Source organism: Schistocerca americana, chromosome 9, assembly GCF_021461395.2.
Source record: "Schistocerca americana isolate TAMUIC-IGC-003095 chromosome 9, iqSchAmer2.1, whole genome shotgun sequence".
NCBI lineage: Eukaryota > Metazoa > Arthropoda > Insecta > Orthoptera > Acrididae > Schistocerca > Schistocerca americana.
In genome coordinates, this window is record NC_060127.1 from 108,263,590 (window position 1) to 108,276,580 (window position 12,991).

The window sequence follows — 12,991 nt, forward strand, 5'->3', positions numbered from 1 at the left end:
AGTATCTGTTACACAAATTCTGAGGACTTGTGCGTAACTGAAGGGGTCGGTAGAAGAAACTTTGAGCTTCTGTTGATATGTTGCTTCCATTTTATGCATTCTTGCTCTGAATATGAATTCACCTCTTGTAATATTGTTTTGTATTTGATCTCTAAGGGTACATTCTTTAACTTTCCTTAAAAATTTCACTTCAGCCAGCTGTATTCTTCTTTTTGTCTTTCTTAGTTAATGTCTAAATGGTGTATTAGAGTAATTGTATCCATTACTATGCAAAATTTTACCTTTGTATCCTTCCTTGTCTCATCACCCAGTGTACCATACAATTTGAAACTTGTTTAATTTATTAAAGACTTTTTTTTTTTTAAAGTGTAATGCCTCAGCCTAAAAGCTGAAATTGTAACACTTGTTCTGTTAGTTGTTCACAGGTACTATTTTGGAATTTATCTGTGGAAGTCCATTACTTTATTTTTCACTGAAATTTTTAGAAGATATACTTTGATTTAACAATGTATTGCAAACTGGAGGTCATTTTCTGTCTTCTGAATAATTTTTTGGTCGCCGGCAAAGAGCAAAGTATTTATGCAGGTGTGTTCTGGTTTTAATCTGACACCTTATTTACTTATCTGTTTCCACTGTCTAATATCGTAGGTGAAAGGCTACACATTTGTCTTACATATTTATTGGTCTTGTCTTATCTTTCCCTGTATTTATCAATGTTTTCATGTGCTGATTCAAACTGTTTTTTACTTGTATTAAATGTCTGTGAGATACCCATGTTTTTGTTCATAAGCTTGTTTCTGTTGTCTACAGGAACATTAAACTGTAATCTTCCTTCCTCTTAAAAGGCTGCAAAAAATTCTTAGTTGTGTATCTCTTTCTTACTGTGTAGATTTAAACCTGAAAATACAGCCACAATAATAGAAAACACTGAATAATTTAATTCTTCTACTCGTGTTTCTTGAGAAGGCTATCTCATTTATCAAAGAAAATTTATTGGGTGTGTAGCATAAGGGAGTTTTATGCTAAAATCCAATAGGAATGGGCTCGGGATTGTAATTTCACCTAAATGTAAAACTGTAAAGTGAAATGAGGGTTAACTGCTTTTTGTTTATGTTACGCATTGTTTGGAGAGGTCTGCTGACCATCCTACATAACACTCCACCAGAGCGATAGAGTTACTGCCCCACATGTGAAAGAGTGGAGAAGTACAATAAAATAATAAGTGTCATATATTGTACTTCAGGTTTTACCAATTATTGCAAGCTAGGTAGCAGCTTTCTGGTAGAATAAGTGTTGTGAAAATTTGCATAGTAGTATTGCTTGATGGGGATTTGGGAACAAGTAGATTTAGGAAAAAAAGCTGCTTCTGCCATGAAGTGGCGGTTGCATAGGCCGAGGCAGTTGAATCTCAGTAGAACGGCAGGTTCCTGCTCTGTGGTATAAACTCGAGGTAAATTTTCACTTCTGGTGCGTTTAAGGTATTTACAAGACCTACTAACTTCTATAGCCTCACCTCCCCATTATTATTGAAGAAGTTTTAAAAATTCAGTAAAGTATTCCTCGTTACCATATTGACTTTCCAGTTTTCAAATGAGTTTTCATGACATATAATGCTGTAACAAGTTTTAATACCTTCCCACCATTCCTCCAGTAATTTACTCATATAGGATAATCCTATATCTGTTCCCAACTAGAAAAGAAAATAAAATCCACACTAAACACTATCTCTGAAATCAAGCAAAGAACTGAACTTCACCAACTATATCTCACTGCCGTTAGAACTGCCCTTCCCACGATGTCACTATTTCGTACAACTGCTTAATAATTTTATTTTACTATCGCCAGTCGTTAATTTTTAACTGCTGTTCAGGGTGATCGTTACTGTCAGAGATGTACCTGGCCACCATAAAGACTAAAGTGGGCCTTTAAGAGTGATTTTTTTTTTGGTTTTTTTTTAATAAATGTTATAGACTCTAATAGATTTATTCATACTTTGTTTGTATGGAGTGTCAGCATAATATTTTATGAGACTCACTGTTTCAACTTTGTGCATGTCTGTAGTTTGTATTAGGAGTGTGATGTGTGTGTCTCAGCATATTGTGGGACAGTCGTGTTGCAATAGGTGTCTCTCAGTAGACCTCACCTCAAGTAGGTGAAGTAAGTTGCTGAATCTTGCAGCTTCAAAGCCTTCTGGGTGAGTGTTAGTTTAATGTTGTAAATTTGCATAATAGTTGAGAATTTGATACAGCAGATCTATTTTGTCGCTCTCTCTCTCTCTCTCTCTCTCTCTCTCTCTCTCTCTCTCTCTCTCTCTCTCTGTAAATATGTACATAATTGTATCAAAATGAAAATTCTTGTGAGAAAACTGTAAAATACCAGACAGAATGGCTACTTACCTTCAGGAGGAGGAAGTCCAGTACTACCAGTAGACTCATTTGAAAGCAGAAAAAAAACTCTTCCTAGCTTTTGGGACTTACGTGTTCCTTGTTCAAAGAGAAAGAGGGATTAATGTGGGAAAACTATAAAGAAGGGGGAGGTCAGACAGTGTGGGAAAGCTATAAAGAAGGGGGAGGTCAGACAGACTCCACATTGAGAGGGACACTGTAGCAGGTCACCTCCATCTCTTCCTCCATTAAATAAAGACCGAAATAGGGAAACTTCCTGCCATTACGCCTTACTACATCTAAGTGTGATAACACCGTAAGTTGTCCTTTACGTGAAGTTGCATTTGTAGGGCTGCATCGGGTAAACTACAAGAGTAAAACCTATCAGTCTGCCCGTGGTTCACTGAGAGTTTGAAAACAGGCCTGCTCAGCTCGTATCTTCTAAAATGGTCTTGTTGCCCCATTGGAATTCTACTCTGTGGGTCCTGGCTTCTAAAATCGTTAGTTTTAAAAGTGAAATTCAATGTGGCTTTTGGGATTGCTATTATTATATTTACTTTAACAAAAAAGGAATGACACCTTATTTATTTGTTCAATTGAAATAAGGAGATAGCTATATCTGGCAATACGAAAATATCGCTTCTACACGAGAGCCAGTCCAAATCCATAAATCGATATAGTGACTGCATCACAAATACCAGACATAATTTCACTAGCTTTTTGTCTGTGTGTTTTCGTATCAAATTGCCCAACGCAAGCATGCTGCTTATTTCTGTTTCACCTACAGAAACATAACTGGTTCATTTGATTACAGATTACACATTCACATTGCCGATCACTGAGCTAGACCATTTACATGTTCACATCACGATGCACCAGGCTAGACTCAGTGGATTCGTGTTCACATCGCGGGGGCCGATTGGTGACTATCCTAATTGTTCTCTACCTGCCAGTGAGGGCACATTTTCGTGATCACCCTGCAACCTTTACCAATATTTCTTATAGTAATTTCATATTTGCTATCTTTTGCAAGCTAACTTTCAATAAATAAAATTGCAGTTATAAAGCATCAGTATGACTAATGACTACAGCATGGTTACGTTGGTTTTTAATCAGTCAAGCGTTACATATTATTCCTAGAAGGCTGTGAGTTTGAATCAACCAGGTGCTTTGAAATTTTTTGTTTGTGAGTCTTTATCGAATTTACTTTGATAATTTTTTTTATTTGGTTGACTGGTTTAAATATAAGATTTAATTTTTAATCCCTTGTCACATCTATGAATCGTCGTGTTGACTTCTTTATTTGCTTCAATTTTTTTAAATTTTTTTTTTTTTATTTGGGATCTTTGTGCAAGTGATTTTAATATTTTTATTTATCTATTACTATATTTAAACAGTTGAAAATGCAAATGTCAGTTAAAAGTGAAAGATGAAATAATGTATTTATATTGACTGTGCAGTTGTGTCAGAAATGTAATTTTTGTTAAAAGATGTACTTTTTTTACTGTAATCACTGTACAAACATTTAAAATATAAATTCTTATTACCCTGTCGACAAACTAACGCAGCTGAAGGTTTAAACAAAGGAAGGGATTATAAGTAAAACTTAACTTGAGCAAAATGAGGAATAGGAACCATGAATGCAATAAAACGGATGAAAATAAAAAAATGATAAGACATTAAACTGAAGCTAATACGAAAAAGTTAATACTATGATTAAAATGACACAATAAAGGATTATAAGTAAAGAAATACATTTAAACCACTTAATTTAATAAAAATAATGATAAAAAAGTATTTCAGTAAAGATGTAAAAATAAAAATTTTAAAGCATCTGACTGGATTTGAACTCAAACTTCATCTTGTCAGAAAGTATGCTGACCACTACCTTAGGCTGCCACTCTGCATAACATTATTTTTAAGACTGTAGAGCATCACAAGCAACTCTTTTTCATCAATTACACGCGAATGAGGACCCACTTCGATGAATGGCTGCAGGGTGTGATAAGTAGGACCCTAACATACACCACCTGTAGATGGTTTGAAAAAGTTGATCCCACCCCTGGAGACTTCCTCTCGTGAGTGACCTCACCCTTCTTATGAAACTTTTCTGGAGCCATACCTTTCCTCCCTTAGAAGAAACTAGCTTTCCCGAAATAGTTTTTACATTCGAGTGCGTGTATCACAGTACTCGAATTTCCCCTCTTGGAGGTAAATACTACCCAACCATTCTGCCTCATTGTAAATTTGTATATAATTCCTTTTTGCAACCAATGCATCTGTATCTACAGATTAATGACTTACAGCATACAAGTGGGTAGTTGCAAGAGGTAGCCACCAAGTGATACACGTTCAGAGCTTCCCTTGCCAGGAATTTCTCTCAAGGAATGAATTTATTTTTATAAAACTGTGATTCCACTGTTGTGATATTTAATAGCAAATAACCGTATCTTTAGGATTTGTGCATGTTGTGCATCCTGTTAGTAATGTTAAGGTTTTTTGGTAACCGTGTCGCCAATGGGAGGCAGCCGAGCACTGTGAATAAAGTAGTGGTAGGAAATGAATGTGCAGTCACCTCTTGAGATGTGACTAGATTTCATACATTCCTTGCTGTTTGAAATCAGTTTCTTGTTTTAAACTAGTTTCTTCCTTAAGTTCATAAAATTTTCACCAGTGTACTCATACAAGTTTAAAAGCCTTGGTGTAATGTAATAAAAACAACGTTGTAACTGTTAAAACTCTTGTATTGCTTTCTTGACTCAGAAATGTAGATTAATATCCAGTAAAGGACTGAACCCAATCATCCAAAATGGCACACAGTGACGAAACCAACACTGTTTTGTGTGTCGAGTTGTCCTTCGAGAGGAAAAACACAAGTTTTAGGGTCCTCTATTAATATTAATCTCCTCTCTAGGAGAGAAATACAGATTTCCTGGATGTACTGCAGCACAAATAGCACCTCTGTGCATTCGGGCACACATTCGAACAGTCTCTATCCTTTGATTTACGCAATATTAACTGACACCGATAATATTTTAGAAAACTATGCTGTGCTCTTTGATGTGGTGCAAAGGTTTCTGAGAATAGCTAATGTATTTAGGCTTTATATTTAACTGGTAAAATTAGTCTCATACATTATACTGCTTTGCTATGAAATAGTAATAGAATTCTAGAATTTTGTATGTTTATATGGTATCAACCAGGTGGGTTTAGTTTCATCTTAATCCACAGAGCAGCAGATAAATGTCATCCAATGAGTAAATGTGTAGACTGGATGCTTCACTTAAAATGTATTGAGGGTAGCTTTTGCTATTTTTGTGACCTTGGTCACACACCCAGCAAGTTAATTGCAGAATTACATACATGATACCAACAAGATTTTATCAGGTAGGATTTGTGAGCTCTCTCTGTTCCTAAATTCCAATTTAATTCCACTGATAATATTATCATTAATTCTTTAACACTTAACTCAGCACTTTTCTACTTTCTGCAAATAGTAGGTTGCATTTGCTCTTGTGTCTTAGCAATGAAGCCTCTGTCACCTATTCGATGGCTTTGGAAGTGATAAGCATTTTAATAATATTTTTAAAATGTTGATTGTACATTTGTAAATGTATACCCTTCAACATGAAGGTGAACGATTTCTCGTGCAAAGTGGCGCCACAGTTTCACATTAGTAGTCCTGGAGTGGTTGGATACAGCTGGGCCCCTCGACAGGGATGGCAGGCTCCACGTCTCAGATCAGACAGTTTGCATCATTTCATCAACAATGTGATTATTTGTGACATGCTGCTTCAAGGAACATTGTTCTTATCACACTCATACATTACTTTTGTAATTTTATCAGCTGCTCATCCACTCTTGATGGCAGCTGATCATCCATATAGCTCAAATTTTCTCCCTGGGTCCTGTGTACAGTCTGAGATAGCACTTTGATGCTCCATTAGAACTGCATTATTTTCATCGTCTTGATGAAGTGGTTGTCGAATTAATAGCTGCACAATTATTCAATATGAAATCTATCACTTTACAGAATCTTTTAATTTCTTCTCATGTAGACCTTCACAGTTATTTACCAAGTGGTACATGTACTTCCCTTATTCTCGCATGCAAATAATCTTAAGTGTATATCTAAGCTGTCTTATGAGATTGTGGAAGACCTCTGATGGCCTATTCTGTGTAGGGGCCTACCCACCACTGTACAGGCGTAAGTAGAATAAGTCTATTCTTATTTTAGTACTTAGAAAAATGTAAATAGGCAATTAAAAATGCGTTCTTGGTCAGTGTTGTGTGGGAGAATCTTCTGTGCTGTACATAGGACACACAGTAGCATACTTTATGTATATTAATATGAATACTCTACAATGTACATGTTATTGAACACCATAACTATTTGACTCATAGAGTGTTTGATGTTATGGTTATTGACTAACAGCATTTATTGTCAGTAATCTCATTAATATTACAAATTTCATCACTGCCAACTTCTTGAAAGCACTCCAAAATACAACTTGGTTCCTAAATTGTTAGATACATTTGTTCTGACTGGGAAGTGACAGCCTTTCTCTTGGGAAAAATAATTGAAACTTTTCCAATATAGCTTTATTCGTAGTTTTTGAATGCTTATAAAATTGGTAATTTAGCAGATATTAGATTTGCTGAACAGTGGCATTTGATATCAGTTGTTTAATTTATTATTTCCACTAATTCTGTAGCCATATTTGTAACCATGTTAGTAATACAGTTTAATAATTGTAATAGTGTTAATCTTTCACTTGCATATTTCTGTTAGATATATGATACTAGTTCACCACATGAACAGTTGTGTACTCTGCCGTAAGGCTTGAGCAATGATTTACAAACCAAGCTTTGTGATTGTGTTAGTGTGTATTTTGTGTAACCATCCAGCACTGTCATATTTCCTTTTATTTCCTTCCGGAGCTAACAAAACTGTCAGGTCAATGGATCTTCCTGTTCGAATATCTCAAATTATGTCTTTATCTAATTCATTGTTTGTGTGTTTACCTACACTGTTTAGTTTCTCTTCTATTTCCCAAGAATAGGCAATCCATTAAAATATTAACATTTCTGTCTTATTATGTGTAATATATTGTGTAAGTAATATAGGATCAGGATCCTAGCAAGAGGAGAGTACTTAACGTAAGCAGAAACTTCTTGCTGTCCGCTTTAACATTATTAAGTAGTGAGTCACAGAAAGCTTAGTGATTATATTGTCATACAAATTTTGTATATGGTGTAATTAACACCTTTGCGTAAGAAATATAGGATCAGGATCTTAGCAAGAGGAAAGTTCTCGACATACGCAGAAACCTCTTGCTGTCCTCTTTAACATTAGCAGGTAGTGAGTCATAGAAAAATTAGTGATTATATTGTCAAACAGATTTCGTATATTTTTTTAAAATAAATATATATGTATATCTGTGTGTGTGTGTGTGTGTGTGTGTGTGTGTGTGTGTCTGTCTGTGTGTGTGTGCGCACGCAAGTACATAGTTACGTGAGCATGAGTTCAGAGCCATGCTAATGTTTTATTTTTTAAAGTATGATTAAGTTTGTATATAATGTCAGATACGGCAGAAGGTCAGAACATGCTAATCATGTTATCCATAAGGAAGTGAAAAAAGCATCACTCAAAAATGGGTGAAGCTTAAAGCTTCCAGGACAAAGTAGACTGTAAGATATGTAGTTTGTGTGTGTTGAATAGTAGTCATGCCTGCAAATCATAATATTATGTTCAGCGTATTATCAGACAATTATAATATAGGTGATCATTGGAAGTTTAATAGATACCTCACTATTAAGACTTATTTTAGCAATTCACTTTGTCAACCACAGCATCTTCTATGAGGTAGTTTTGCTTACGAGCTCAGTGTCACTCACGAATATAATGTGTATTTTTACTAAACTGCAGCTTATTACTTCTCAGCAACAATGATAAATAAGTGTCCAGGTGAACGTTAAAAACTTTGTAGAAATGATCTGGGACTTAGCCAATATTGGCTGAAGTGCCTTCCAGATCGTTAGTAAAGCTTCAGTAGGAACAGTGTGTGCTAGTTGATGTAAGGATGTGTATGTGAAAAAGTCAAATCTTAATTTTGTTTTGACCTCCTTTACAATGCCAAAGAACTGTTAGATGTGCTTGTTTTCGTTTGTATAGTTCCCAGATTACACGGTCCCGGTTGATCCAGAGTGTGTATGAGAAACATATATCATTTCTGAGTAGTATAAGCTCTTTGTTTGTCATTTGTTGGTTGAATTTCTACTGTAGAGCAATCACTTGTGTTCATGTTGTATTTGTTATGTCCTTTCCTAAATAATTCTAACAATACAGCAAAGGCAGGAAGAGTATCTAGTGTATGAATTCCACAGTGATGACACACACTGTGAACAGAAAAACGAACTATAAGTAGGAGTATTATTAAAGACTCAGAAATTGATAAAATATCAGGGGATTGTTGTGCTCCCTGTATGTAGTTGATCCATGTAAAATCATATGCAGAACATGAGCTTCTAGTAACTTCCACCCCTATTATAGTCAGGGTTAAAACTTATTGCCAGTACTCTGATGATATTCTCTATATAGAAAGTATACTGAAAAACTGCAGCGAATTGCAGAGAGTACTTTGAGAAATAAATTTAGGCTGTAGACACATGTCTGTAAATGCCACTTCCTGCTGCAGAACATTGGAAATGTGATGATTAATGCTTACCACTGTACCTTCCGAGCAGCACTTGGTAGACCACACCTCTACATTGGCAACAGTAGCAGTCATGTTAGATCTTCAAGAAATACCAGATTTGAAGTGTTTTTTAATGTAAAAGGAGAAAAAGACATGGGCAGAAATCACAAAATGGGTTAGAGGAAGAAGGCACCAATATCCAAGGTAATACTGGAAAGAAGAACAGAACTACAAAAGGTGTTGGTTGGCAAATGGCGCTGCCTCCAAGACACGAGAGAAGTGCGTACCACCGATTATGGCACTCGCTCCGAGAAGTGTAGTGCATTGCGAACGTCTTCGCAGACTTCCTGTATTGTGCCAAGTAAGTCTTTGTTTGACTCCGTGGGAATATTTTAAACCACGCACTCCAATTGGACCTAGAAAAAGAAGTCCATTAGGTTTATCACAGATTATTGTGGTGTTCCCCATACGTCTGATGCCCCATAGCAGGTTCCTGGGCATGGTTTCCTTTGTTCAGTTTGTTCCTCTGGGCTTGCTCTATAGTTCCTTGTGGTTTTTCAGTGTCATTTCTAAGCAGACTCTGCATAGGGAGGAAGTAGCAGAAATATCGAAACTTGAACACCTGTGGCAACAGTAGCGCACCCCCCTCCACACCCACGCACGCGCGCGCGCACACACACACACACACACACACACACACACACACTTGCATTGACATGGACCCTACCCACCCCTCATATATGTTGTAGTTCCTGCATTCTTTAAAACTTACTTATTCAGAATAACTTGCTACTCAGTATTCAGTGTCCTCTCCATGCAGTTGCGATCTTCAGTCTGGTTTGATATAGCTCTTAACCTCTGCATAACTACTGCAACTTACATCCGTTTGAACCTGCTTAGTGTACTCAAACTTTGGTTCGCTCCATCACCAAATTAACTGTTGTTTGGTGCCTCAGAATGCAACCTACCAGGCTGTCCCTTCTTTAGTCAAGTTTTGCCATAAAGCTCACTTCTCTTACATTCATTTCAATACCTCTTTATTTTCTATCCAATCGACTCTTATAATTTTCACCATTCGTTTATAACAAATATTTTCAAAATCTGCTATTCTCTTTTTGTCTGTACTCTTGTTTCTTTCCCATTCGAGCCTTGCATTTAAGATAAATACTTTTCAGAAAATATTTTCTAAAAATTAAATTTATATTTTTATTTTAACACATTTCTCTATCTTGTGAAAGCTATCCAGTTGTATACAACTGATCATGCAAGTCCTTTGCTGTCATAACTGCTGTCTGGTTTCTGTACAAATTGTAAATGACCTGTCACTCCATGTATTTACCCACGGTAACCTCTTAAATTCCCAAGAATCGATAAAATATCCTTGGTTTTTGTAGTCGTCACAAATTTTATTTTCCTCTGCTTCTTTTTCTACTTAGTCTCATTGTGAACTGGTTTGAACTCATGATTCCTCTGTTGTTGGAGGGAGTGCTACCTGTTCACTGCTCATATCATTTCTGTATGCCTTCGAATGTCCAGGCCCACTGTGCTTCAATCTGGAAGTTTACCTCACTTTGCTGTGTATAGAGAACACCATCATAGCACCTGCATATGATTACATGGACAGAAATAATTGAAAACTTGGGTTTTTATTCCAGATTTGGCACAACTTCACCACATATCAGACTTTCCCCTTTTCCACAAAAATTTCTAAATGCTTTTTTTTACCATGTGTGTGCTGCTTGTGTTATCTTGGACCAGTTTTCCACATTGGTCATTAATTTTCATTTTTGTTCACTCTTTTTTGAACTGTGCTCTTGGGTTGATGCCTGTTGTCATTATCCATGAAGATTTTGGTTGTGTCCTGTTCTGCTACTGTATTGTTGCCTACAGACAACCTCAAACCCTTAGTTGATCAGAAATTTCATGGTAAACGTTTAGTTTGAGTTGATTATGTAACGGTTTTTGGAAGGAGAAATTAATGTTATCACTTTTTAGCTGTCATATTCTGACATTCTGGATTTCCAAATATTGAAAGTGGCAGTAGTTTTGTAAAATATGTATTAGATTAAGTCAAATACTGTCCTGTATATTATGTCCCTTGTAAGAAATACATAACACATGTGTAGCTTTGAGTGTTTTTAAGAATGTATGTGTTTCACAGTTTGTAGAGATGAAGAGAGGGGATTTTTTTCTCTTACAAGTGCATGAAAGTACACCACTTTTTTGAAACACAGTAAAACTGTACAGATAGAAGGTATTGCTGTAAATAATAAGGTCTTCTATATTCAGACTGTTTGAGAACATTTTTCTACACAAGCAGCTTATCATTTGGAACCCTCTGTTTCCATTGTACACTTTCACGCGTGTCAGTTTTCATCACTTTTGTGATACTCATTGCATACAAATCTTGCACTCGCCCCTCACAGCTTGGTGTCCCAAGCAGCTGTTGCTAATTGTGTTACATTCTGTATAGAAATCTTACAGTTATGGTGCCCTTCACAGCTTGCTGTCCCCAGTGACAGCTTGTCAGTAAGAACCCCAATATATCATATCCTTTCTAGAAATATTTGCAATAGTTCAAAACAAAACAAAGCAATCTGTGAGTCAGTTTATTTCAGGCATGCAGTTTATTTCAGGCATGCACTACTCACATAAAAATTTGTTAACACTTTTAAAAGAATATTGAGTAATATGACAAGTAATTCAGCTCTTTCAGTGTAAATTTGTATACTGATGTGTAAATTTTCTGCTTCTCCAAATCATCCCATCTAGTGGCTGCAACAGTATGTTTGAAAAGTAAATGTCTCTACAAAGAGACACACAAAAATGCATAAAGTGACCAATTTTTTAACATAACTCCGCCTTCTGAAGAACCAACTGCTGTAACAGGCTGTAACTTGCTGCCAGAAGCAGTCACCATGTTTTTTTTTTTTTTTTTTTTTTTTTTTTTTTTTTTTTTTTTTTTTTTTTTTTTTTTTTTTACAGCACATGATTTACTGCAATAAATTATTTGATATTTAATGACATTATTGTTTTATCAACCAAAATATATTCTTATGTTTACACAGTGCCTGTTCCAAAAGTAGCTAGAAATACTCTGAAACATCAGTGTATCGAAATCAAGTCCGAGTACACACAGTACTTTCCTTAGTAATCCCCAAGGAATTTCCACAGTGCCGGAAATCTCTTGTGGAGAGACTGTTTAAGACCAGTGCCACAGACAAACATTTAAATATTCTTCACAACCATACACTCATTAACTTATGCTGTATTCTAGCAAAGAAAGTCAGTGCACATGCTCTTTACACCTTTTTGTCAAACTGAAGCTGCACTATGCCACTCAGAATTATCTTTTTGTTTATGTGTTTCTCTTCAATACCCAAATTTCATTACCAATTGTCAAACACACATCAGGCAGCCTTTTAGTCTGCACAAAATTGAAATGCAAAAATTGTTCTGCTTGTCAGTCATAATTTAAAGAACATATTTCACAGAAATCTGTCTTGCATGCAAATTCTCAAAAGTAATGTGATACATTTTAGACTCCCCAACAATATCAGCAATCATACTGTCACTGAAATCTCGATCTGTCACTGATACTTCTTTCATGGACCATATTTTGGTCCAGTGTAGGAGCTGAGAGGTGTGCAGAACACTGTTCATCTTTGAGATATTCTCATCTACCCTAGAATACACTGTTGCTTGACAACCTAAATTTGACCAAACTTATCATTGTGTTAACTTGCCACAACATTTTCATTGTTGCACGAGGACACTGACTGGGAACTGGCCGAAGTCCTACACCATCGTCTTTCAAACCACCATCACCACCTCCACCACCACACCACCTTTCATTCTCCTGGAGACAGAAAATAAATAAATATATCCTGTAACTTTTGGGGCAGACTC